Here is a 27,048-nt window from a genome sequence, read left to right as displayed (position 1 = left end):
AGAAAGTCTCTTAGCCGTGAAGTCATACCCAGGGAACTCTGCTCATCTTAAGTCTCAGACTTCTATTCAGTTTACACAAACTTGTAAACATCAATTCACCGTTTCTTGTTTCTTCGCCAGATATATCTGGACTTTAGGTCCTTGCTGGAATTCCTGTATTCAGTGCTTTGTATTTTCTCAGACTAGTAGTCACGTGAAGGTCATCAACTGCAGAAGGAGAAATAAATTCTTTTCCAGCACTGTTTTGCCTGCATTGTATGTGGCTTTCAAACCTTAAGGTGCCCCACAGTGCTAGGATGATCACCTTGAGGTCTTAGCCTTTTCCATCATGTCATGTTGAAGTTCTGACCTAGTAAAAGGAAGGAAATGAGCATTCATTGGGATAAAAAAGTAGTCAGGTCCCACCCTTCACTAGTTGTCTCCAAACCGAGGTGGTGAAGAAAATGGTGATGGGAGGGAAAAATCTTTGAGCACATATGTGAGTGTCCAGGGATCAAAGACAATGTTTTGTATGGCTGCCAGCTGGAGAAGAGAGCTGCATTCACACTGGAGTACAGTATCCAGTGAAGTACTCGTCGTGACCCTTGCTGTCTTGAGCTGTCCTTGTCTCCCAGCTGGCTCTGGGCACTCACTGCTGGAAGCCATACAGATATGTAAAGGAGTTTTGTGGCTTTGGATCGTCTCATGTTGACCTGAATTTCTGCAGTCAGTTTCTCTAGAGGAGATGACTTGAGGGGCAGAGGTGTGTGGATTGCCTCTACTTTTTCTCCCGATTTGTTTTTTATAGTTGAACTCTAAAAAAAACCAAAAAAACCCCCAAAACAACAACCAACAATTTGATAAGCTCCCAGCTACTACTCGGTGTTGATATGCAGAAATGACTCAGGATGAGTTACAAGCATTGTTCTTTTTGGAAGCTTTTCTTTCAGTTGTGACACATGTAAAGTTTAGATGCACAGATCTTCCACCCCCACCTGCTAATAATTAAACAAACTAGGTGTTCCTGCTATTTCTTCAGGCTATACATTTTCAGAGACGATGATGAAATTTTCAGGTACATTAATTACCAGAAGTACACTGTCAAAATACTATGTATGTGATTTTATTACTTCCCTGAAAGAGCCATAAAACCCAACAACAACCAAATTCTGGACTTCGTAAAAATTTTTAAAAGGAAGACTAACTTAAATTTATGAAGAAGGATATTCCGAAAACTTGTAATACAGGACAGAGATTGTATTCTCTGTTCTGATCATGTTGAATCTTCTCCCTGTTGTAAAGGAATTTAACTCCTGTGGTGAATCTAATTTTTGTTTAACACAAAGTTTTTTGGGGCCCTGTCTGAGTGGGAAAGTTTACAGAATTAAGGCATTAGGTGGCATAACCCTCCTGTTGTGTCTACCAGATATGGTTGCATAAGGGTCTTGGTGTACAAAATGGTGCCAGTAGGTCACATTAAACAATTGACTGCTAATCTTGAGCATTAAATGCTTGCCATGGCTTTTTCACTTAACCCTGGTTAGTGCTGACTAGTAGCAATATGGAGCACTGAGCTGTTCAGAAGGCAGAGGCTGCATGTTTTCTGCAGTGAAACGAGCTCTTCGTGGAGGGAAGCAGCTCTCTTTACATGCAACGTGGTGAGCCTCAGGTGGACTTCCAGTGGAGGACTTCAGTCCTCCTGAAACTTTACCACTGTTGTTGCCAGTTCTGGGGTTGTTTCCCAGCTTACCAGAAGTTTCATCATTCCACCAAATGTAGCTTTTCAAGATAGCCCTTATCCTTCCATGGATGTCATGGTGGTTATCATGGTAGGTCATCCAGAATTACCTGCTACGTGATAAAATTAAATGTTTCCACTCAGGCCTGTTTGTTAGTTTCTTAGAGTGTGTGTTGAATGAGAAGAATCCCTGTTTAGTTTTTCCCCAGGAACTAGTACTAGGCTTCCTGATTCATTTAAGTCTGAAGAGTACAAAGAATAGAAAATATTTTTTCAGTGAACTCATTCATAGCTGATTTTATGTTTTCACCATTGTCCCTGAGTCTTCCTGTGGTGGCACCATGGCATGAGAAGAGCTTGTTACCCCCAACAATTAACAAGCTTCTTCACAGAATCACTAAGGTTGGAAAAGACCTGTAAGATCATCAAGTCCAACCATCAACTAACACCACCATGCCCATTAAATCATGTCCCACAATGCCTCATCCACATGTTCCTTGAACACCTCCAGGGTGACTCCACCACTTCCCTGGGCAGCTTATTCCAGTGTTTGACCACTCTCTCAGTAAAGAAATTTTTCATAATATCCAACCTAAACCTTAATAATAGGATTCTTAATAGACTTAATAAGCATAAATACTTATGCTAGATAAATGCACAGTCTGGAAACTAAATCAGCCTTCCCTGATTTGTATGTGCCAACATCTTAAAAATAGTTTTCTGATCTATAAGGTATTTTCCAGAAAGAGATATGTTTATGCATAGATCTGTTTAATATTGTTTAAAAAATAAAATTAAAAAAAAAAATTAGCTTTGTCTTTTTCATTGCTGCTGCTTGTTGCAGCCAAAATTTGTAATGTGTATTAGGTTAGGTGCTGTAAACTTTCAGAGGAGAGAAGTATTTTCTCAGGTGTCATATAAACAGTATTTGATCAGAAGCACTCTGAGTGGACTGCTTGAGCAAAACAAGACTAAGTCAGATACATGACCTCAGCCAAAAATTAGTCAGGCATTTCATTGTGATTTAAGTTATCTCTATCCAGAATTGCTTGGAATTAAAAACGTAATCATTCTGATACCCAAGCCTGATATATTTGCATCAATTCTAAATGAAGTTTTCTGTTACCTGTGGATTATTCCAGCAGGGTTTTGTCTTCTGTAGATCTTTCTATTTGTTGTCTGTCTTCTCTTTCTGTGTTCTACTAATAAGAACAGGTTCGAAGAAATTAATAAATCTATATACACCGCGCTTACTTTGTGACTGTTTCGAGTTACATCTTGATAACTTACTTCTACAAGAACATGTTCTTTTGCAATGCTTGAGGTTTTCACTGTGATAAATGCTTGAGTTTTCACTGTGATAGGCAGCCTGTAATGAAAATGTTGACTCACCTGAATGATATCTTTGTTTGCTTTATTTTGTAAGTCAGATTGCAAGATAATTTTAAATTACAAGCATTAGATCACATTTTTCTTGAATGATTGCTTATGACTATGCCAAGTTACTGCACGCACTCATCTATTTTAGTCACAGTCAACATTTTAAATTTCAGGGTTAAGGGAAGCAGAAGTTGTGTATATAGAGTCCTGAATGATGATAGCTTCATATCTTGTTAGCTTAATATTTTGAGTCTCTTCAAATTAATGGTATTCCTTGTGTTAAAGAACTTTGTATAAAGAACAAAATGGATTGATTCATCCTGTATCATAAAATACAGGTAATCTTGAGGAGGAGGGGGGAAAAAAGGATCTATGAGATATAGCCTGGATATGCATGTAATGTAGCCTTCCATTCTTTTATAGATTGCACACCAGCAGCCTTTAATTTTCAAATGGTTTAATTCTAGTGCAAGTACTCAAATGACTCACCAGTTATCTAAAGCATCAGGTAACTATACCTATATTTAGCTTTGTTCTATCTTCTTATCCGTGTTTCTATCTTCATTTTCTCAGTTCTAAGCTACAGTGAGTTTCATTAATGTTTAGAAAAACAAAAACCCAAAACAATGTGGGAAGTGTTCCCAAGTGTTCTCACTAGTACAGCCTCACAGGTTCTTTCTTCTGATGGTCAGGGCTTGTGTAGGGTAAGTCCTCTGTCATCTTTCACAGTACCTTCAAACACAAAACACGTAAGCCCACCTGCCAACAGGCTACACTTTTCAGTTGGAGGTGGTATCTTTTTTAATTGTCTCTGCTACTTGCTGTGGGGTTTGCCCTGCTGGTTGTGTCCCTGATAGCGACCAGCTCCAGCAGTACCTTCATTTTTGTGGTTGGTGTTTGCCAAGGCATGACCCCAGCCTCAACTACCTTCCTCCTCCATTGAGAAAATGTGTGCTGCAGACACAGGGATGTCTGCCTTTTTAGCTCACTAGATTGAAGTGCTGAATTGCAGGGGGTCAGACATGAAATCAGTACTGTTTTTTCTATCTGGCTGCCTTGAAGACTATGTAAATTAACTTTTTTTACAGATAAATAGATTTATGTCCACACTGCAAGAAGTACAATTAGTAAGTATGAGCTGCTGCTTGTGTTGCTGCTGGGAAGGATCCAGGCTGCTTGCCTGGATAATTTTGTTTTTAAAGTAGTTACGGGTAAGTTCCCCTGAGATTTGTAGTAGTGAGATGCAAATAAAGTATACAACAATGATAGTTCTACTTTTTTCCTCACAAGTTTTATAGATCTGCCTCTGGCAGGCATTGAAAGCTGATGAGGTGAGCGAAGATGTACTGCCACCTAGAAGGCATACTTTGTTGTCTGGACTTCTCTGCCTGTTGATATCTGTTAGGTGTGGATTCTGTTGCCCCTTTGTTTTGGGCATGTGATTTTTTCATTTTCCTCTTGATTTTGTTCTTTTGGGCTTTTTTTGACATAGAGAACTTCTGAAGTGCAGGCGTACATCTCTTTCACCACCATCAGCTTCTACAGATTTTAGGCTTTTTTTTTATTTCCAGTCCATCTTGCATATCCCCGGTTAGTTTGGCTTGATACTTTTTCCTCTTGTATTTTTATTTACTTGAGAAAGTTATCTTTAAGTTCTGCCAAACATTAACTTGGACTTCAGCTGCAGGAAGGCTGGGGAGATGTCATGGGATGGGAGACATGAGATATTCTAGTATACAATATCATTGAGAAGACTTGAAGGAGTCTCTGGTTTTACTCCAAATCTCCCCTTTCATTGGGAGTTGAAGAAATGTGTATAGAGAGGCCTAAAAAAAAATTGTGACTACTGCAAAAGGTGAAAGATAATTTTCAGACTTTTCCTTTATGCAATCTCAGATCTGTAAATGTCAGTTTAAATTCCATGTTCGGAATGAGCAGATGCTGCTAAATATAGTTAAACCTTTACCCTAACTTTAGATACTTTAAAAAAAGTATTTATAGATCAGTTTGTTTGGGTTTTGTCTCATTGTATTGATGAGATGCAAAACAACAGTAGAAGCTACTGTTTCCTGATGCAGTGTACTAATTTACTACAAGGGATGATTATATTCCAAGTATCCAAAGAGAAAACGAGCCTTCTTCTCAACATCAATATTTCAAAGCTGTTTCAATTTGTTTTTAAAGAAACAGATACAGACTTATATAAATGGGGCAGTTGTAAGTACCCAGAATAGCTTGAATACTTTAAGTGAGATAAATGGTTAGATTTTGCAGGTTAGCCATGTGCATGCTGTAGCTTTATGTGCTGAACTGATCAGTGTGAAAACTCAGTACTATATGCAGGGTTATTTACATTGCTTACCCTTGGTCCTTCCAAATAGGAATATTTAAGCTGATGGGTGGGATTGCATGTGGCAGTCCAACTGAGTGTAGAAATTATGCTGGTTTTTAAGTTATGCAGTGTTTTTCATAGTTATGTGGTTTCTGTTATAAAATACAAATAATACGTACAGTGAAGTCAGTGTTAAACACTTACGCAACTTTGAAACTTGCTCGTGTTTCCCATCTCTAGCAGCCCTTTTACTGTGGTTATGCTGCTTATGTTTTGACTACAGACTGCTGGAATTTGCTTTGAAAATATCAGTGTCTGGTTTATGTGCTGATTAGCTTTAGAGCGGCGGCTTCTTTAGACTCTGATTAAGGCAGAAGTTCGGGGAGCAAGGAGAGACTTCCTAAAGACTACAATGTTGTAGACCATGCAGGAGGTACATGTTTGAGACAGGCTGAAAGCTCCAGTTCTGACTTCACTTAATTTTGAGTACTCACTTTTTGACCTTATTTTCTCATGTTTGTACCTAATTTCTATAGGGACAAAAAAGGATTATTGTTATGCCATTAAGGTTATGTCGTTATGGGATTACTGATTTCCCTTTCCGCTTCTGACATGTTTGGGACTTTTAGACTCATCACTGAGACATCACCTGCTTGAGGTAATGGGAAACCAATGATCTCAAGAATGTGCTGTTCTTTATGGGACAGTACAGTATTAGAAATGATGAGGCATACTTGCTGCATACTTGTGCTCACAAAATGTATTTCAGTTCGCAGTGAAGACTAGGTTCAGACTTAAAACCATTAGCCTGCTTTATTCCTAATATTATGTTGATATAAATTATTGCCAAAATAATAAATGCCTACTAAAATGATGTGTGTGTCAGCAGTGTTAAATTACAGTGACAGTGAAATGAAGGTTGTTACATACTTGCATTTTTTTTTTAATGTAAAACTGAAGATCCTGATGCCTGTGCTTTTAGAACCCTATTCTGGAAGCACTGGGGATTTGCAGCTGGAACAAAGGGGTAAAAGGCTCCATCTGATTTGGGATTGATCCTCTGGGCAGCAAGCACTTCATAAGGATGGCCACCTGAAGAAATTCTGGTTTTTGACAGAATAGTATTACAAGTGGTGACTTGTGTGAGGCTACTGTGCCATGCAGACATGTGCTGTGGAGAAATTGGGTAACATTTTTTTGCCCCCAGGCCTAGGAAGGGAAGGTGAAGAAAATGCCTGCTGTTTTGCCGAAGAAAGGTTTGGGAAGGCAGACCAGTAAGTAACTTATCCCCAGGATGTGACAGAGTTCCCCTGGTGCATGTTTCCCATCTTCAGAGCACTCCCTAGCTCCCCTGCTAGTTTTGGTAGAATCATCACTCTACCCCTCACCTTGGCTGGAGCACTATGCAGGGAGGCGAGTGTCTGCTCAAATGGTCAGGAAAGGGTGGAAAACAAGGAGTGGGGAGTCTCTAGGCTTGAGGGGTGGGCACTCATCTGTCCTCATTTATACTAATTTTTCATAGACCTGGTTATGTGACTTGTGTGCTCATTTTGCATTAGAGGATTGGCTAAAAGCCACAAGCAGTCCTGGAAGCAGAGCCTGAGATTTTTTTCTGCTCTGCAAACTTTAACTGCTAGGTCTACAAGCTGCCCGAAATGTAAGTACGCTCTTCTTCAGGAACATTATACGGAATGAGAATCCTGAAGACCCTTTCATAAAAGGGCTTTTGGCTTGCTCTATTAAATAATTAAGCTTCTCTTCCTGGAGCCTGGAGAGGCTTTTCATCTGTGCCAGCAAAATGCTTCTGGTTTCTTTAAGAAGACTGGGAGACTGGGTTCTGATATATTGAGTCACAGTTGATGGTTTTATATGGAGATAATTTCTAGTCATTCAATTAACAATCTTTCTAAGATTAAAATCTAAATTTATTTTACATTTGGCTAAAAGGACTTGAAGTTTAGTAGGCTGTTTTCAAACTTGTTAGCCTTGAAATGATAACCAAAGCCATTGCATTCAAAGGTAGTTTTCTTCTGGGATTTATTGTGCTGAGTATCTTCAACTCTTGTGTAAAGCAACAAGATCTGAGAGTTGCTCTGAAACTCTGAAATATGGGTGTGGACTGGAGACTTGAAGTCTCGAAGATTTGCAGTCTCTGAGCTCCCGGTGAGCTGGCTGGCAGCAGGGCGATTTTTGAGCGAATGCCTATACGCATTAGCATCTGTGAGGAACCACTTCATATTCCAATAGTTGCACCTTAACTTGCTTTCTAATTCTGTCTTGCAGCTGCACATAAACACCTTCTCACATAGAGAGACGAAACAGAGCAGAAAACAGTCTTTGAAGAATAAAAAAACAATGGGCTTTAGAAAGCTTGATGGGTCTTCATTGTCGTCACACAGGATCAAAGAAAGCCTTGGAGCTGCGCTTTCTACTCAGAATTGGAAATAACATTCTTAATTACAGAAGTGAGCAAGTCTAACAGAGTTTCTCCTTCAAAGGGAGGAATGCTGCACTTCATCCTTCAGCTTTTGCACCCTTTGCAGCATGGCATTTTTGAAAAATTACACCTGTCATCTAACAGAAGACTTGCATTTAAAGTTTTCCCGGGCCAATCTATAGATATCGCAGTTACATATACTCAGCATCAGATTGTGTCGCCCATTGCAGTAAGGTGGTCATAGTGAAAATGATACTAAATAGAGAAGGAAGAGAAAATGCCAGCAGTGGTGATGAAGATTAATTATGTGGAGGTACTGGTAGTATACTTATTATATTGCAAGCTCTGTTTTCTGCTCTTCCGCTGAGGAAAATATGTACTTGTCTGTCAGCTTTCTGGCTTAAGCCATGCTCTTGGGATCCCTGTTTTCCACCACATCAAGTGCTTACGAAGCCCTCTTGTGGCTTGTTCCAATGTAGATTTAACCTCGCATGTCCCTGTGGGCAGTTGACTTTTGCTACCATTATACCTTGTGTTAGGACTTCAGCATATTGCATCCATCATGTTCCAGGTTTTTTTATTGCTCTCTCTCTTTAAACCTGTTTGTTACAGTCTGCTAACGTGTCCTTCTCGCTTGAGTCTTTGGAAGCAGAGGCTGCTTTTTCTATACTATATTTTGCAGTCTTTGGCTCACAGGCTGACAGTCTTTGGCTCACAGGTGTGTTGCCTTCTGAAAGGGACTGCACCTCTGCTGCCAGGAAAGGTAGTGGAGGGAAAAATAAGTAGGGTGGAAAGGCAAGAGGGCATGAAGCATATTCATATAGTTTGAGGTGATGGCTGAAATATGGTATAGAGGTGGAAGAAAACATTGCACTGAAGGAAAATGGAAGGAAGTTGAGGAGAAATGGAAGGCTGACATTGGGATGGAGATGTGTTGGAGTGATATGTGGCAGGAAGCAAGTTTCAGGGTGATGCGAAGTCTTTACAATGACTTGTCATTTGAATTTGGGATTTCTATGGTCTTAAGGATGCGAACAGAATAATACTGCTTTCTTCCACGTCTGTTTGTGTGGGAAAAGTGCGAGTGCTCAGCATAGTAAACCTTCTGCAGGCCTCACTTCAGATCTTCCTTTACTGCATCCATCAGTGGTAGGATGAAACCACCTCACTGACCACTTAACTGCTCCTCCCCGGCTTCTCCGAGGTGGCAGTGATGGACTGGTATCTTCATTTCAGACAGTTGGGTCTTCAATGAAGATACAGCCAACGTGTAGGTCTCTGGAGGCGAGGGATGGTAATGTCCTTTGGAATGTGGGTGTGTGGGTTTTTTTGGTTTTTACGATTCTGAGAAAAAAGTGAATATGAATGCTATAAAAAAATACTCTGTAGGAATCAGTGCCGTCCTGCAGAGAATCTCTGGCTTGAATATTGAGATGTCTCTGCATGTTATTAAGCATCCAGAGGAAGCACTATCTGGGGTGTTTAGAGATATAATTAGCATATTTGAAAAAAAGTCCTGAAGTTGCAGGTTAGCTGACCAACTTCAAAACATGATCGATAGCGTTGATATGTACACACATGTATGTTCACATGTACAGGTAACTGCTGTCTTACCAGACTGAAATCGGGATCAAGCCAAGAAATGTCCCTGTGCTTCATAAAATGAACATAGGTTTTTCCATGCTGCGTGCTAACCTTGAAGTCTGGCACTTGTGACTTCCTGAGAAAAGTTTATACGGCAAACAGTAGGCTTATGTTTTATTTTCCTCCATGAGTGATGATGTGTCTTGTGATGAGTTTACCACCAATCTGCAGACTTCCCAAACTCTACCAAGTACTTGCTAAGAAAGGATAGAGCCCAACAAATAACTCTTGTAAAATCAAAGGCAATTTTCACACAAAAAAGAAAATAATGCTAGATAAATTTATTTAGGAAGGAAAATTGAAATGTAGAAAAATTTGTGGAAGAGAAAATTGTCCTCTCATCTTTTAATATCTGTAAATGTAAAAGGTGCCATACAAATATCTTGGAATTTTGTTGTTGTGTATATATGGGATGGTTTAGCTTACTTCTAAAAGTCTAATGAATGCATCAAGCCAAGTAAAATATTCATTAGAGTAATCAGTTCAGTTCAACCTCTCAAGGCTACATCTTGGAAATATACACACTATTGCCTTTAGAAATGTAGTATGTTGATTCGTCAGCCTTTTTGTTCAACTCATTTTCATTCCATATGTTTACTATACTTTGCAAAATCTAATTAAGTAACTGAGGTAGCAGTTTCCAAGCAATATTTGGTATATTTTTAAGTCAAAGGTTAAGTGGTATCCAGAATGAAACCTGTTTAGTTGCAAGACACATCAGAAATTGTCTTTATTTTAAATGTTTTTGTATTGAAATAATTCGATATAGAAGTACTTATAAAAGTGATCATAACATTGTAAAAAGTTATTTGTTCCCAAAACAGTCATCTGTCTGTTAATTCACTTAGATATGTCTAAATGAAGTGTAAACTTCATTAATGTTCTAGCTAGGCAGTTTTCACTGTAAGATGCTGGTTTCAGCGTCATATGATTAATTTATCATACCGCCATAGGTCTTACTCTCTCCTCCCCTCTGTGACGGGCATCTGCCTCAGACCATATGGTTTTGAAAACTTTGATCGAAACTGTTCTGTCAAGGAACAGAGCTAGAGAAAACCCAGCTTGCTTTTAATTTCTGAAAACATTGTACAGACCTTCTGTTTCCATGCACAGGAGCAGGAACTTGAAGCTTAGCACAGGCAAATAACTTGTGCCAGGGACAGGCTTTTGCTTTCGATGAAAGTCTGCCAAATATTGGCCAACTAGCATACCTTTCACAATTTGTTCGCTTCCGACGGAGACTTGCTGGAGCTGAGGAATCTCTTTTGACTGTGTCCTCATGAAACCTCTCTTGGCCCCTCTTGCTGGCACACCTATATGTGGCTGTATCCTGTCCCAGGTCTGATGCATGGTCCAGGCACTCGCGTGTGGTCACCACAGGCAGTGGGGCAGGCTGGTAGAGCTTTGCATTGTTCTCAGCTGGAGTTTTAGCCACTTGCTGAATGTGGACCCTCATGAGCCATCGCTGGCTCTAAACATCAGACCTGCGGTGCTGTTCCCCACGCCTTCCTTGCCCAGCACATTATCACGATGTTTAGAGTCACAGAATCATTAAGGTTGGAAAAGACGTGCAAGATCATCAAGTCCAACCGTAACCCAACACCACCATACCCACTAAACCATGTCCCTCAGTGCCACGTCCACACATTTCTTGAACACCTCCAGTGAGGGTGAATTCATCTGAAGATCAACCTTAAATATATTGTTGGCACTCAGTTCAACCCCATGAGGAGAAATTCTGCAACACTATAGTGCGCTACATGCCTAAGTTATATCGTTTCAATTCAGAATCACCATGCTCTCCACTGAAATCCCTGTGAAAAGGAGGTCACCAAAAGTAGCCCTTCTCCCTGGAAAATCAGACTGACAGCAGGAATATAACAATGACTTGCAGGACATTTTTCTCATCAGCAGTGACATGGACCAGAAGAAAATCTTATACAGAATGTTAGAAACTTATTAAACACATAACATCATTGCCCAGTTTTGGGGCGATTTTTTGAATGGTTCATACCGTACATTGGTAAGAGAGATTTTCTGGCCCTGAACACGCTGGGCACATGCCTAATCAGAAGCATAGCACTGCCAGCCACTACTTTTACATTTGAAATACAATGTGCTTTAATACATTTGCAAACCTGAGCACATTTCTAGTCCCTGTAGGCATTCTTTACATGAGAAAAATTGAACAACACCAGAACACACATGCAAGAACTGGTCCATGTGAATCACAGAATCATTAAGGTTGGAAAGATCATGTAAGATCATCATTCCAACCATCAAAGTGACTGTTAAAATCATGACTGACATTTGGACTCAGAATTCTGACTGGTTTCCTAAGCTAAGCATGGAGGTTTAGTGAATGTTGATTATGTTGCAGAGACAAGTAGGTGTCTCTTGAAATGCAACTTTGCAGCTGTCGATGGGGAAACATCCTAATGGAGGACCTGAACCACTGGGGAGCGGTGCTGGACCCACCCAGGAGGGAGCAGCGAGGGCTTGGGGAGCTGCTGGGCAGAGACAGGGGATGTGCAGGCATAGCAGCTTGCATGGTGGGGAACCAAAACTGAGAGTCCCATGTCAGCTAAAGCCTGTTTAATTCCTGTGTCAGGATTCTTGGTCATTTTGTCACCTGTTGTAGGTGCCTTTGTGGTCTGTGAGGGTGAATTAGATTAAAGGAATGATTTATGTCTCTTTGATTCTCTTTATTTTGTTTGTGCGTGTATCTTTTCCTTTGCTTAGCAAACTGAACATTCCCAATAGCTGGATCAGAGGATTTAGGGTCAAGACTAGCAGTCATGTTCCCCTGTTGCTACCTTTGGCAAAATGTTGTTAGAAAAAATCATTATGGATCTGATCGTCAAATAGTTGGGCACCTTTTCTTCCCATTCTCTTGAACTCTATTTAAACTAAGTTTTTAACCTTTGTATAACTGCCCCTCCTGCCTTTGTTCATGAAATACATAGTTTTCTGGCTTCAAGCAGTACTTCTGAGTAACTTGTAATATTCTTGTAGTATTTTAAAGAAGCACAGTTTATAAAAATTGATGAGGTCCTTAGATGATGTAATCTGAAAAGGAAGACTTAATAAAATAGCCTCCTTCACTTATTGCAACACAAAACTTAGTGTTGAGTGCAAGTTGAATCAAGGGGTAAAATGTCACTCTTCTGCATTTCATTTTTATTTCTAGCCATATATAGCTTTGAGAATATTTTTCTTACAGAGATGAAGTCTGTTTCTAGCACAGAACGACTCATTATGAGCAATTTTCACTGGCAGATTAAGCAAGCTGTGACAGCTATTTACATATTGTCAATAAATATGTTCTTGCACTGTTACCACATGGAAGTTTTGTTCCATTAGTAACATTTTATGTAGTAGCAAATACAATTTTTGTACTGAAGTATGTATGACAGATAAAAATGTTTATAAACAACCTTTAATATCATGTACTTGGACTGTGCCTGATGCTGTATGGTGCTGGTGATAAGAGTAAAGAATTAGGAAAAATGCCAGTATGGGCACATAGGAACTCATTATAGCAGTGGGGTTCGGCGTCTTGTAAGTATAATGTTTATCAATGTGTTTTATGTGTAACTTAAAACACATTTTTAAGATGTTCCACTGAAGTTGGTATATGCATAATGCTGTAGCATTATGATATTTTGGCAATATTGGTCATGAAAAATGTACTGTATCTCATGAGAGACAGCTGGCAGTGACACTTCTGAGAAATGGTCTGTGTACTTCCACATTGCCACTGACGTTTGAAAACCTTTTGGTCAGTGTAGAGCTTAGGTGATTATATGAACCGTGTGGGAACGGGAAACTTCAGAAGGTTGTTTTCTGATTTGTGCTAATCAGAGTGAAGATTAATTGAAACATGCTATCAAGGAAGACTAAACTACAGGTGCCTGTATCTTTTTTTCATGATTATTTACCTGATATTGTAGAAGCTCTCAGCATCTTTCAAATACACAGTGATCTCTGAGATCATAACATTCCTTAGTTTTGTGGACTTACATATTTATAAGATGCATGTAAGGGTTACTTTGAGTTAGTTCCCCATACTTCTAAGGAGTATTTGCTCATGGTAAGTATTTTCCAAATGAATTCAGTTGTTTTGCATAATGGCAAAAATTTCCTTGGCATTTCCACCATAGCCTCGTGAAAGCTTGGTTAGGACTTTATGTGCCAATGCACACAGAAGCCCTTAGGTCATCTGAGTGTCTGCCCACATGTAAATGTAAAGGACAGAGGGGGTCCTGTTGACTTCTGTGGGGCTACTGTGCACTGAAAGCATGCGTGTGGTGCCTTGCTGATCTGAGGTCTACGTTGTAGATTGTGAAGTACTGTACATAAACTGATCTGAGATCTACTGTGTATGTGACGCTGGTAATGTGTACATTCAAAAGAAGAATGCCTACTGGCAGAATAAACTGCTGCATTTTATTGTCTCCTTCTAACAAACGTAGCAAACTACAAGTGGTCAGCTTCTGAAAGAGTGCTCTTAAATAATCCTTTTTTTCAGCAACGGAGACAAACCCCCTTGTAGGCGAGTCATTTGGAAAAACAACAACAAAAAATCCCAAACAGGAATTTTATCTTTATGCACCCAGACTGATAACAATCCCCGACGTTGATGCTTTTGGCTAAAAGGTGTAATATGTTCAGCTCTCATTTCCCAGTGTGCGATGTCTCAGCAGCCCTGTGCTATGGCAAACGGCTATAATTAGATTAGCAGCCCGCTAAGCAGCGGTGACAGCCTGCGAGCCCCAGCGAGCATGTGCTGGATTCTGCATGTGCCTCGCGCTTATTGGCGGGCGAGGTTGCTGCCTGCCGGTTTGATAGGTTTCCCCAGTAATCTTTATGCTGCATTACAGACATAGATACAGAGGTACTGTGTGCATGCGACGGGAGAGGTGCTCAGCTTGTAGCGTAAAGGAAAGCCCACAGATGAAAGGCGCTGGTCTTTGTTGCAAAACATCAGTACTTAAGGACTGCTAGCTGCAAGGGGAGAGGTCAGTGAAGGAGTTTTGCTTGGTGGTCATTACTTTCAGGTCTTTATCTCTCTGGTAAAAGTCATGCATGAAATAAATACTGTTAATCATGTCATCTGTTTAATTTGATCTTGCTTTCATTAATATCATGTGTACTCCAGCAGGAGAGCCATCTGATTACAAAACATATCATTAGAGTGGATGTAGTATAAAAATAGAGTGTATTTATAGAGGAATATTGCTTTCATTTGAAATTTTGAGCCTGTGCATGTGAGTAATTTTACTGGTTGTCTTTTTTTATGCTAATGGAAATATTTCTTTTATTGGGATGTTTTCTGCAGAGCAATTGAATTAGAGCATTTGTAACTATTGGCACATGAAGATAAATATAAATAGTGATTAGTTTAAAGAAAAATTCTGTGAAATGTTCTTTAATTTGATGACAGCAATAACTATCTTGATGGTTCTCTTGCAACGTGATAGAGGGGTGAGGAGTAATATGCTATTGTTCTTTCAACAAAGATGCTCGAGCCTTCATGTTTGGGTGGATTCTTTGTTTCGTCCACAGGGTTTTATTTTAAGTGGCCTTTAAAATGAAACTAAAGCCACCCTGCCTGATAGATTGCAGTATATCTTTTGCTTGCATGCACATGTATTTATATATATATATATATATCTATCTGTATTGTTCTCAAAGGCTGAATTTTGGCCCAAAGCCTTGTTTATTGTCAGAACTGCTTTCAGCAGTAGGATGAAACAAGATATATATGCCAATCTTTTAATCTGTGATTCTGAGGCTATTACAGTAATCATAGCATCATACTCATTTAAGTTCTTTTCATACTTGACTTATGCATCAATTGATCACAACTTTTCCTATAAAAAGCATGCATATTTAATGAGCACATTTTACAGTGAAAGCTGTTCAGAACAGAAGGAAGCAAGCATGAAGTATATATATATATAAAAAAAAAAGTCTCTCAGTGTAGTCATGCCTTATTTGATGACTTTTGAATATTGAGTCTGACTGGTGAGACTTCAAAGTTAATGCTCTTGTCTGTGTCAGACTCCAGAGCCCACATGAACTTGTATATTAAGTCACCAGTCATCTGGCTGGCTGGCTGCCACCATGCGTCTGAAGTACGAGTAGATTGTCTCAGCCAGGATCAGAAAGGTGTTAGGAACAGGAGCTATTTTGGTATTAGTCATCACTCTTCCCTCAGCGCCTATTCATGAAGATGTTTTTCCTACTGTATAAACCAAAGCAAAATTTAAGTTGTTCACTCTTAAACTATATAGTGTGAAACTGTGTTGCCTCCTGAGTAGATACTCTTAAAAGTGGACGCTTATTTGGTTGCTAACTATATGACTGTGGGTACAACAGATGTGCATGCTTTATTATTTGTGATAGCGTATTCAAAAGGAAAAGTATTTGGGAGGTTTGATCTTAGCTGGTACATACCAGTTTCTCTGAATTTTTGCTGTTGACTAAAACAGTTACCTTGGTGTCTACATTCACCTGGGTTTTATTTCCAAAGTTGTTTTCTTCAATGCAGACTTGGAAAATGGCATTTTTGCATAGTAACAGTTAAGCCTGGACAGGGAGGACTCGGGATGTGAAGGCCTGTTGTTCTCAGGCTGTTTCATATTCCCTTGTTGCTCCAAATTACCAACCAAAAGTGTCTTAAAGAGGTTTTAAGTTTATCTATGTCTTTTGCCTTTTTTAACAGTAGCTTACCTGAAGTAATTTATCTACATCTTTATGACCTTTACAACAGCATCCTATGAAGGAGTAAATAACGTCGATGTTAGTAATAAAGAAACGTAGAAAGTAATATCCCCAGCTGAATTTTATATCTACCATATCCAGACAGTTTATTTTCAAGAGAGGAGAGGCTGATATTTTCTGTTTCATGTATTGAGCTATCATTATTTGTAAGTAACAGCTGGAAAAATGCTGTAAAAGTTAGCATATTTTTGGTGGCGGATACAGGTAATACCACCACCCACTGGAACTGAAATGCTGCACAAGCAGCTATTTAGGTTTGGACATCTCTACCTCCAAAAAGAGCCGTGATGATCTATGGAAGTATCACCAGAAAAAATGACAGTCATGAAACTAGAACTGGTGACAGTGTAATTTAAACTTGCAATGCCTTAACAGCAAGGAATAAGCTACTTTGTTATTGCTTCTCTTTCTGTTATAACCTCATTTTTCTTCTGGGTAATCAAAGAAAACAAATTGAAGCAACAGTTTGTGTGGATTACTCTCTAAAATAGTTGTCATCTTTGTTGCTATAAACATATTTTAGCTATAATCAGCACATTGCTAAAGGAAATGTAGTACACTTCAGATTATTCTCAATGAGATTTTATATTCAGGTTTCGCCAGTGAGTTTCTTGATGTAAAAGTTTTTAATTACTCTTTGTTAAGAGGCGCATGCATAGCCTGTTTCCTCTGCACCTCTGTGAACTGTTCTTGTTTCTGGTATGTTGCTCTGTAGATAAATCTCCTTTGTTATGTGAAAGGGAAACTTTTCTTTCCAACCAGGAATGCAGAGTGTGTGTGTGCGTGTGCACGTATGTATGGTAAGGGCACAAAAGTATGTCACAAAAATCAAGGTCTGAAGTGTTTCATATATGTACTTATATAGCTGGGGGAGAATCACTTATACCATCTAACACTAATATATGTTTGTGTAGAAATTAATATGTTGTTAACACTTTGTGTCATACCATACGCATTATAATCCAATAGAAATATAAATACTCCTTGAAGAGTAGTGTTTTCAGAAACACTAGCTTTGGCTGCTAGCTGGAGGTGAATATATGCAGTAAACTGAGTGCCTGTAATAAACAGTGCTACACTAGCTCTGGTTTATTAAGTTATTATGTGTTTCTACTGCTGCGTGTGTAAATGAATTCTGCATTACTTAAAACCATAGCAAGTCTAAAGGGAAAAGATGATGCTTAAGGTTAATGCTTTTTTTTGTAGTCTGTTAGCAATGAAAGAGATACTACTGAAAAACAGTCGTAGGGATTTAAAGTATTACCACAATGTTTATTTTGCAGGATTTGCACTTACTAGCCTTACAGTTTTTAAGTCAAGTAGCAGTGATGATATGTGTGTAAAGGTTTACATTAAAATGAGGAAAGTGACATTGTGCCCTAAAGCTCCTTTTTCCTTTTCCTCTGTTTTTGGAACCAACTCCAATTATTACTTTGAAATGTCTGTCTGAATGCTCAAGACATTCAAGAGCCTATATATAAATGTTTATTATAACACTTAGAGATTTCGTGGGAAATCCATAGCCTTTTCTCTGTGTTTTGTTGGGTGTTTTTATTCTTTAAACCATAAAACGTTGGGGCTGGGTGGTGGGGAGGCACAGGATGAGCCGTCTTGGTGGAGATTCTCTCTGAAGGCTCGGCAAGGTGTATGTTAAGTTGGGAAGGCCTTATTGTCATGACACTCTTCCCACACCCATGCAGCAGCTCTAATTAACAGGGTCAGAAACGTGACCATGTTCTCTGTATGCAGATGGCTGCTGCCCCAGTTCAGGGGCACAGGTGCTCCCATGCCCAGGGACTAGGCACAGGCAAGGGCTGGTGGTGGGGAAGGTCTGCCCTGCCCCTCCCCTCCCACGGGGCTCTCACCCGCCTGACACAAGTTATTCTGGGGACTAACTATGTGGAGTCAGAAACTTAAACAGCAATGCAATATGCCTAGCTCTAGGCATCTGCATGTCAAACATTTGCAATGTTTAGAGGAAGGTCCTGTTTTACAGAGCAGGGAATGGAAGCAGCAATGTCTTTTTCTTGATGTTCTCACAGCTGCAGTGGTATGGTGAATTGAAAACAAAATGCATATTGTTAGGTTTTTTTTACACTTTATCTCCTGTTATGATTGATTTTATTTGTTCTTAAATGTATTACCTGTGGTATTAAGTGTGGCTTGATAGATTTAATGTAGAATACAATCAGCAAATGGTAAGTCTGGATGCTATTGTCTGCATAATCCTTGTAACAAGATTCCTGTCTCAATTTCACATTGTCTTTCATGGATGTCGGTGCTTCAGCCACCTGTAGGCACAACTACTTGCTACAGCCTCTCCATGAAGGAGCTGAAGTTTCCACCCAGATTCTCACTTTGTAAATATGTCATTTTTAAACATGAATTGTCCATTCCATTCCATAACAGACAGTATTTGGTTTTATGTCCTGTCATGCAGTTGTCTCATACTTTTGTGGTATATTGGTTTATTAATTGAAACAGTATATTATTTATACAGCTGATGATTATATGGCCATCTATTTTTATTTTTTTTTGGCTGTGTATCTGTTAGGTCTTGTAGAGTGATTTTACTGCATCCATTCATACCTTCCTAATATGAATGCGTGTACTACAAAATCCCAATTAATGGCAAAGGAGGATATTAAATTCTTGCCTCTCTTTTAAGGGCACTTAGCGTTTTGGAAGTTGGTAGAGTAGTCCAAAGATTAGACTGTTCTGCTCCCGAATTAGGAAGTCTGTAGAAACACATTCTGTATCAAAGTTATGCAATGTGTAATGCACCTTGTATAGGTTTTTTGTCCCATTTAACTGGAGAGAAATGTGAATATCCAAGTTTGCAGTGATTTGCGCATTTTCACAGGCTTGGGAATATTTGGCTCTTGCATCTGTTTAGGGTCCACGGTTATAATTAATTCTTTAAAGGTCTGTGTACTGGTTTTGTAGGTAATGATACTGAAGGAGAGATGTTAATACAATGTGGTGCGTTCGCCTATAATGCAAATGCATAGTATGATACAGTCCCTGTTCCAAAGCGTTTCCTGCCTGTATAATCTAGGCAGCAAAAGGCTAAAGAGGAAGGGAGAAACAGAGACAATAAAGGTGAAGTATCGTTTATGTGACCACAGACTGTGGGCTTGCAAGGTAGGCTGAACAGTCTGTGCTTTAGAATCATAAACCATCACTGCAAATGTCTTTAAAAAGAGTGAAAAATATTATAATATCCATTTAACTATTCCTGGCTGTGTAAGCACTTAGGGTACAAACGTCCCAGGGTAAGGATGATTTCCTTCTGTCTCGGTGTCATAATTGGCATTGGGTATTTTGGGCATTGCAGTCATCTGGAAATGAGTATGCAGCTTTGTATTTCTACCATGACATTACAACAGCAGTCTAGTCACAAGATGTATGAGGGATTTGATAAATTACATCCTTTCCTCTTCCATTACTGTTACATCAACCCTACTGCAATCCATGGTCTGGTCCTGTCCTTGTGTCCCGTTCCGCCCCCAACCCCACCATTTTCCTTTAGCATATTGTGGAGTGCAGAGATTCCTATTTTGGCCCCTACCTCCCCAAGGACTCGGTGAAGCCCAGCAGAGGCAGTATGATTGCTGTTTGTTTTATGTGGAAGGCAGGTACTATGTTGGGTGTGGCAGAACAGGACCTCAAAATAAACAAATAAATGGTGTCATTGTCCTTCAGTGTTTTGGTGCCTCTTGTTCTCTCTTCCCCACAGTGCTGCTCTTCTTGCCTTGCTGCCACCTCCTTTCTAAATTTGTCTGCCCCATTTTCACATTCAAATCTATCTTCTCTTTTTTTTTCACTTTCTCCAATCTGTCTCTCTGCCTTTCAGCTTCTATCTGCCATTCAACCATGTGCTCTTTGACATCTTTGCAGCCACTGCTCCCTTCTTGGGGGGCATATCCAAAAATACTTTGTAGGCAGAGGTGTCCAAGGACAGCACGCAGGTGAAGAATTTAAGTTCTCTTACCAAAGGTGCTTGATTTTTTTAAAATATTATTTATTTATTTGCTGGAGGAAGATGTCCTTGGCTCCTGCTTGGAAAGCTCATTCTGACAAATACAGATCTTACCCCTGACCTTTCCAAGTCTGACATATCTGCTTTTTTTCTCTCAGCCTGTTACCTCTTAACTGAAAGCAGGCATCTCTGTTCATCTTCCTGTCATCCTCCTGTCATTTCTAGATCAGGCCTTTCCAAAGTGATTAATGAGCTTTGCTGGTTGTTTCTGCAAATGGGGCTCCCTTCCATCATGCCGCCATGCAGGTACCCCACACCAGCCGTGCTTCTATAAGAGGTTGACCCGCGGAGTTGCTTCTGCCCCTCCTGTTCTTCGTGGGTGTCTCAGGCAGCGGTGGCACGTTACTGACCTGAATCTTGACAGCTTCACTGCTGCCTGCAGGGCTCTGAGCCGCGTGGGTGCTTACTGCCTTAAAGTCACATTTATTTTGCTCTTTTTTGTGCTGCCTACTTGGCACATTTGCTGGACTGGGTGCCTAAAGGATCCTGCTGGAGGATCTGCGCTGAGAGGGGAGTTTGCGGAGTGCCTTCATTAAATCCTCACAGAGCAACAGCCAAGCAGATCATGCTACCATCCTGTGCTAATGAATACAGGATTTGGATTCTTCATCTGTAGTGTGGCTCAATGAGGAGTTTTTCCTGTTGTACATGTGGAAAAACTGGGATGCTTCTTTACTATCGACTGTGATTTTTAGCTCTCTAAAGAGCCAGAGTTTCTGCAAGTATTTTCTCTTTCCTCATGTTACAAAGCAACTTATACTTTCTTATTTTACTTCAGCATGACTCTGAAGCCTAAATTTGCATCAAAAGCATGTCTGCAACTAACTCTTAAAACAAATCTATTCTTAGAAGACATCTACAAATACTAAATCCATCTGGTGTTGAATTACCATTGATTTTTTTTTTTTTTGCAAGCTTCCCGAAACTGGATTGATGCTTCCCTCATCTCCAAGAAATGTGTGCATCTGCCGTTTATAGAGACTCTTCTGGCTTTTGCAGAACACAGTAGTGGAAGGATTAGGATCCTATGCAGAGCTTTTTGTCTGCTGCTTACTAAAATTAAGTATGGAGTTATCAGTGCATATAAATACCTAACAGGGAGGAGCAAAGAACATGGAGCCAGGCTCTTCTCAGTGAAATCCTATGACAGGACAAGAGGCAATGGGCACAAACTGAAATACAGACAATTCAATTTAAACATAAGAAAACACTTTTTTTTTTTTTTACTCTGAGGATGGCCAAACACTGGCACAGGTGGCCCAGAGAGGTTGTGGAGTCTTCATCCTTGGAGATACTCAAAACCCAACTGGGACATGGTCCTGGGCAACCTGCTCTAGGTGGCCCTGCTTTCACAAAGGGGTTGGACTAGACAATCTCCAGAGGTGCCTTCTAGCCTCAGCTGTTCTGTGATTCTGTAACTAGAGGTCTCCAAACAGCAGACCAAGCAGGCCTTGCAACTCTAGGCAAGTTATTTTTTATGTATTAGTTCTGCTATCCAAAACTACTTCACATTTTATACCTTAGTTATGAATGTGCACATGCACCTGAATGTGCATCTACCTATTTCTGGCTGCTGTATAAACATACCTGGAGGCTAGGACAAACTGAAGAATATCAGAGATGTAAGAGGGAGAAGGAGATTGTTTTTATATTTTTCTGAAATATATAAAAGCCATTTCATACAGGCCACACTGGATTTCTATGTTTTATGTAGCCTTTGTAAAATCTCGCTTAGATAGTTTTCCCTCCCACAATAATATGCTAAGTCTGTATAGTCAAAAATGCTAGATAAAATTGATTTAAAGAAAGCTTGAGTCTTCTTAGATGATTTCTGTCGAGCACTACTTGTACATAATTACTTCTTTGTTAGGGACTGTGTTTAAATTTAAATGGGCACAAAGCACTGAGAAGGAGATCTGCATGAGAGGAGACCAAAAAGCTCTGGGTCAGAATAGGGAGGTGCACCTTCAGCTGAGCTCCCTCCCTCAAAAACATAGCTCCAAATTAAGTAGTAAACATTGAAAAACTGGCCTGAATTGAGAACTCTCTACAAGCACTTTGTATTTACGCATATACGTTTTGGAGTCCTACGTACGCATAATTACTGCTCTGCTGGTATTCAGCCTTGTTTCTGCAGCCCACGGTAGCTGTGTAGGTCTGACAGCATTGCTGAAAACTAGGAAGCTGAACAAGGCTGACTACTAAAATCACATTTAGTCTCTTTGGAATATACAAATGAAGCACGAGGTGACCCTTAGGGGTGGTGTAGGAGGAAGCTGTCTGTGAGTATCCTTTGTAGCATGAATTGGGTATCTTTGTGGGGAAGAAGGGATACTTGCGAAGTTCATCATCATGTCCCTTCAAAGTCATGAATCTTGCCTTATAGGCAATTTTCCCCTTGTTTAAATGATTATCATCATTAGCATTATATTGTTTGGGGTTAAAGAGGTTGTCTTTGTTCACATCCTGGCCAAGATCAGTGACAAAGCATGCAGACCTGAGGTTTTATATTTGAAGTTGCAGAAACCATTATCTTTGTTCCCCTAAGCATTTGGATTTTTACTGTTTAAATACATGGCAATGCCATGTTTTCTCTTCTGATGCTCTGTGTTCAAATATGGTGTGTGACTTACTTTTTCCTGCTTGTTCACACATCTTGACATAACATCTTAGAAATGCTACTTAAAGATTTCTAAGACGGTGAAGCACTTGCAGAAAAATAATAATAATAAAATCTGGTTTGAAGATGAAAGAAACCAGTCTCTATTTATGAGAGCTTGCTTAGTTCCATGCTTAACACATCAGTTTCAATCACAGCCACTAGGAAGTTTTGAACTTTTTTTTGGTTGTTGAATTTTCAAAAATTAATCGGATAAATCCTTTAATCCTTATGAACTGTACCATTTTTTTCCCTGTTTGTTTCATTTTAGTTTAGCAGTTAGGCCTTTTATACTTGAATAGATTACTTTCTTTAGTCCGTGCAAACGTCTTCTGAAAATCCTTTAGAGGTAACCTGTAGTAGTGGAGAAGTTGTCTTGTCGGGTATCACAAACATGCGTGAAGAAGGAATGGGTTTGTACTGATGGCTTGAGTCTCCCTTCCCTGCTCTTCTTTCCCTTCCTGCATGTGTGTTTTTAAAGTGTCTCTTCCTCTGTCCTCCAGCCCCTTTTCTTCCCAAGTCTATAATGCTCACATGTGCTGTGAATTTCAATGTCAAGGACTGTTTGGCTCTCTGAAGCAAGAAGAAAAAGGCCTGTTCCATATTTTAAAGTGTAAAACTTGCTTTTCATTTCCTTTTTATGATATATCTGGAAACATTGCAAACGTTTGATATGAAATTCTTCAGTAGAAGTGGGACCTGCCTGTAAATCAAGCTGCTCCACAAGTCTGAGACGGGCTTGGCACTGCCAGCAGCAAGTGGTCGGTTGCTACCGTTGTGACTGTCGCTTTGTCGCATGGTCCTGTCCTTCCAAACTCCACAGGGATGAGGAAACAAAAGTGGCAGGAGTTCCTGTTCAGCTACTTGTAGTGTTTATATGGTGCTCCCCAAGGAAGAATTTACTACTTGTAGAGACTTGATGTCAGATCTTCAAAATTGTTTTAGCAATTTGCTGCTCCTGGAAGCAACGTATACCAGGGTGCGAGTTTCTTGCTTTTCCTCACAGCTGGAAAGGAGCTTTCATTAAGCATGAAGGTGTTGGATGGGCTCCTTTTGTGTAGGATGTTTTCTTCTGAAACCTGCCAGTTGGAGGGATCCCATAACACCAAGCCCAGTAGTGTTGGAACAACAATTGCAAGTTGCACAAAGGCAGATCCGGACCAGGTCCTTTTGAGAAGAACACTGGGACAGAGGTGTGACTTCTTGAGATTGTTATAACAGCTTGAGATGATTACCACATTTAGTTTCTTTCAGCCAGAAGTACCAACCAAAGCACAACCCTGTACCTTGTGCCACTACGACAGCGCTCTTGCTCTGCTATGGAAAAATTTGGAAGCTCTGTGCATTTTTATAGAGAGAACAGAAACCCAGCTACAGTGATGCTTATGGGGACTCCATTTGCAGTTTTGTCTTCAAAATGGAGTTGTTTATCACATTTAGAAAATAAGTTGCTAATACTGAGAAACAGGCTGATGAGGTTAATTTTTACTACTGGTTCATTTCAATTTTTTGCGCTTGGGGGGGAAGTCAGATGGCCCAGTTATGAATGCAGAACTGATACAGCCTCCAAAAAATAATTGATTTTTTTTCTCTCTCAAAGAGCAAAACCGTACTAGGTGTAATTCTGTTTCAGTCCCCATTATATCTAGCATGATTTTAGCATAGTTTTGGCATCCAGGGGGATTTCCTTAACATCCCTATTTCACATAAGCTGTCACCTGAGGTGATTTGTGCTTCTTAAAATGTACTCTCCCTTGAAAGTAAGTCCTTAAATAGTCTGCATAAGTTTTGAATGCTTGAGTTGCCTCTGATACGGTTACATTACAACCTTTATTTCTGTATACATGTGATTTTTGTCTGTATAATTTTTAAGTACTTAAAAAACAGGGTTAATGTTAGTCTCTCCTGTAAGTTGTCCTCTGCTCAGCTGGAATCTTGAATTTGCTTTCAGGGTCTTTTAAACCCCTGAAGTGTCCCAATATTTCTTATCAATAAAGGTCACTTTCTTGTGTAGCTAGTGCAATTGCTATTAAGTTAGCCTACTGAGAACCTTATGTCTTAAGGAGCCTTTATGATGATCTTTCCAGACAAAGTAGCACTTATACCAGTTTCATAATTTCTCCCTAAGGTAAAAATTCTGCAGTCCACTTGAATCAGAAAATATCTTTCTCTTCCTGCCTTAAACCTGTTAATCTTTTAAAATAATAAGGAAAAATGGACACATAAAAAAGGCAGTCATCAAATACAGTATCAGTGGAATAAAAACTGACCAGTCCTTCCTATCCTCGCTTTATTTCTCCCAAGGTCCTCACAAACAGGGGAAGCCCGTATCTTGAAGTTTTTCCCAGTGTAGCAAGTCTAAGATGCAGCCTTCCCTGTCTGCCTGCACTGTGAAATCTTCCATCCCTGTCACTCATCCTACTACTGAAGTACTGCGGCGTTGCTTTTCTAGCCTGGATGAAAGCAGCCTTGTCCCACTTATATCATTTCTGAATATTGCTTGAAAGAGCATTTCCCAAGCGTGTGGCTTTGATCATATCACCCCTCTTTACTTCTTTCTGTTGGGTCCTTCTTCCCTGTTGTACCCAGTACTGAAACTCTTGATAAGATATCCTAGCATTATCTATCATCTCTCATTTATTATCACAATGTTCGTTTCCTGTCTCCATAATGCCATCCTAAGTCACCTTGTCATTATGCTTTCAAACAGTTATCTTTTTGCTTTGTTTTACATCCTTTCCACCTGGGAAGAGCTAATACTGTTAAATCAATTCAGTGTGCTCCACTGTGTTACGGTCTTCTTTTAATTTACCTTGGATCATCACGCAGTCTTGCAAAAAGAATATTAGTAACTTTTCAATGAAGACCTAGGAAAAAGGTCTTTTCAGAAGGACCTGCATTTGTACTTACAACAGTGCATCTGGAGAATCGTATCTGCTGGGAAGACTTTTCTGTGCAAATGGTAGGCAAAAGCTTGTAACACAACAGAAACTTGCTGCGAAGTCTTCACTGATTGCAGAGAACAAGTCTAGTCCAGTGGCATTTCTAGATGAGTGGATTTGTATGCAATGAGAATTACGATCAGTTGGAAAAGCAAATTGTCCTGTGAAAGAAGATAAAGAATAATGTTAATACAAGATAAAGGACAGCTTAAAGAATGCTGAAATGAAGTAAAACTTCTTACAGTGCTATTTGATATTGAAGGTCCTAAACAAACTCGGTATGTATTTTCTGGTGCTTCACAAAATAATTTGTACAGGTGCAGTGGCTGTGGGAGCAAAGGTAGCTGTGTCATTTTGGAAGACTTGAAGCATTGAGTTGTGGCCTTGCAGAGGGGAAGCAGCCTTCCTTCAGGAGCCAGGAATTGCAATAAGAATTGCACTTCTCTTCTACTGACCAAGTGCTTTTCTTCATGTATGAAACAGGAGTGACGCAGTCCAACCCACATTGTAGGTCCAAGCATTAGGAACTCTGTTTAATACCATTCTGGAAAGCCAAGGGGTTTTTTTTAACAGATGCCTGAAAGTCTTAAGTCCAGTTTTGTTTGCCAGATTATTCAAAACTGTGCTACATTCACTAGCTCCCACTGAAGGCAGTTGGCAATGCTACTGTGTGGTCACTTCATTAAAAAACAAAAAACGCCAAAAAACCAAACAACATGAAACTTATTTACTGAGGGCTTTATCTATATTTCCAGTGTTCACGTAAAAACACTTGAGAGTGCATGGCTATTAAAATCATTAGGACAGTGTTAAAAGAAACAAAAAACTTCTGAACATTAGCTGGTATTAGATATTTAGAAGAGATCTGCAAACGGTAGCTTTCTCAAGAATTTGTATTGTTTCTTTTCAGTATAGTAAGAATTACGATGATAAAGAATGTAATGGGTCCCTTGGAGGTGCCAAGTGAGATGTTTGTGAAACACTGTCACAGAGGTCTACTTGGTATCACAACACTGTCATAAATAAAACTCACTGGTGATAACTTAGAGCAGATAAGACGGGCTCAGATGTGGCTGCAGTTTCTTGGCCATGTTGCTGCTCTTGGA

The 27,048-nt window shown here is 39.7% G+C and overlaps 1 protein-coding gene across 2 annotated transcripts in view; it reads left to right on the top strand.

Moving 5' to 3' along the window:
- The window catches only part of FAM110B (family with sequence similarity 110 member B), an 82,711-nt gene that overhangs the window by 9,009 nt on the left and 46,654 nt on the right, over window positions 1–27,048 (top strand). The window contains exon 1 of one of the 2 annotated variants that reach the window (XM_009809388.2): window positions 14,442–14,531. The exons of the other annotated variant lie outside the window; for it this stretch is intronic. The gene's annotated coding sequence lies outside the window, so the exon portion shown is untranslated. Of the gene's footprint in view, window positions 1–14,441; window positions 14,532–27,048 lie in introns of those variants that run through there. 2 annotated transcript variants of the gene reach the window in all.

This window comes from Gavia stellata, chromosome 3, assembly GCF_030936135.1.
Source record: "Gavia stellata isolate bGavSte3 chromosome 3, bGavSte3.hap2, whole genome shotgun sequence".
Classification (NCBI taxonomy): Eukaryota; Metazoa; Chordata; class Aves; order Gaviiformes; family Gaviidae; genus Gavia; species Gavia stellata.
This window is presented reverse-complemented; position numbering and strand designations above follow the sequence as displayed.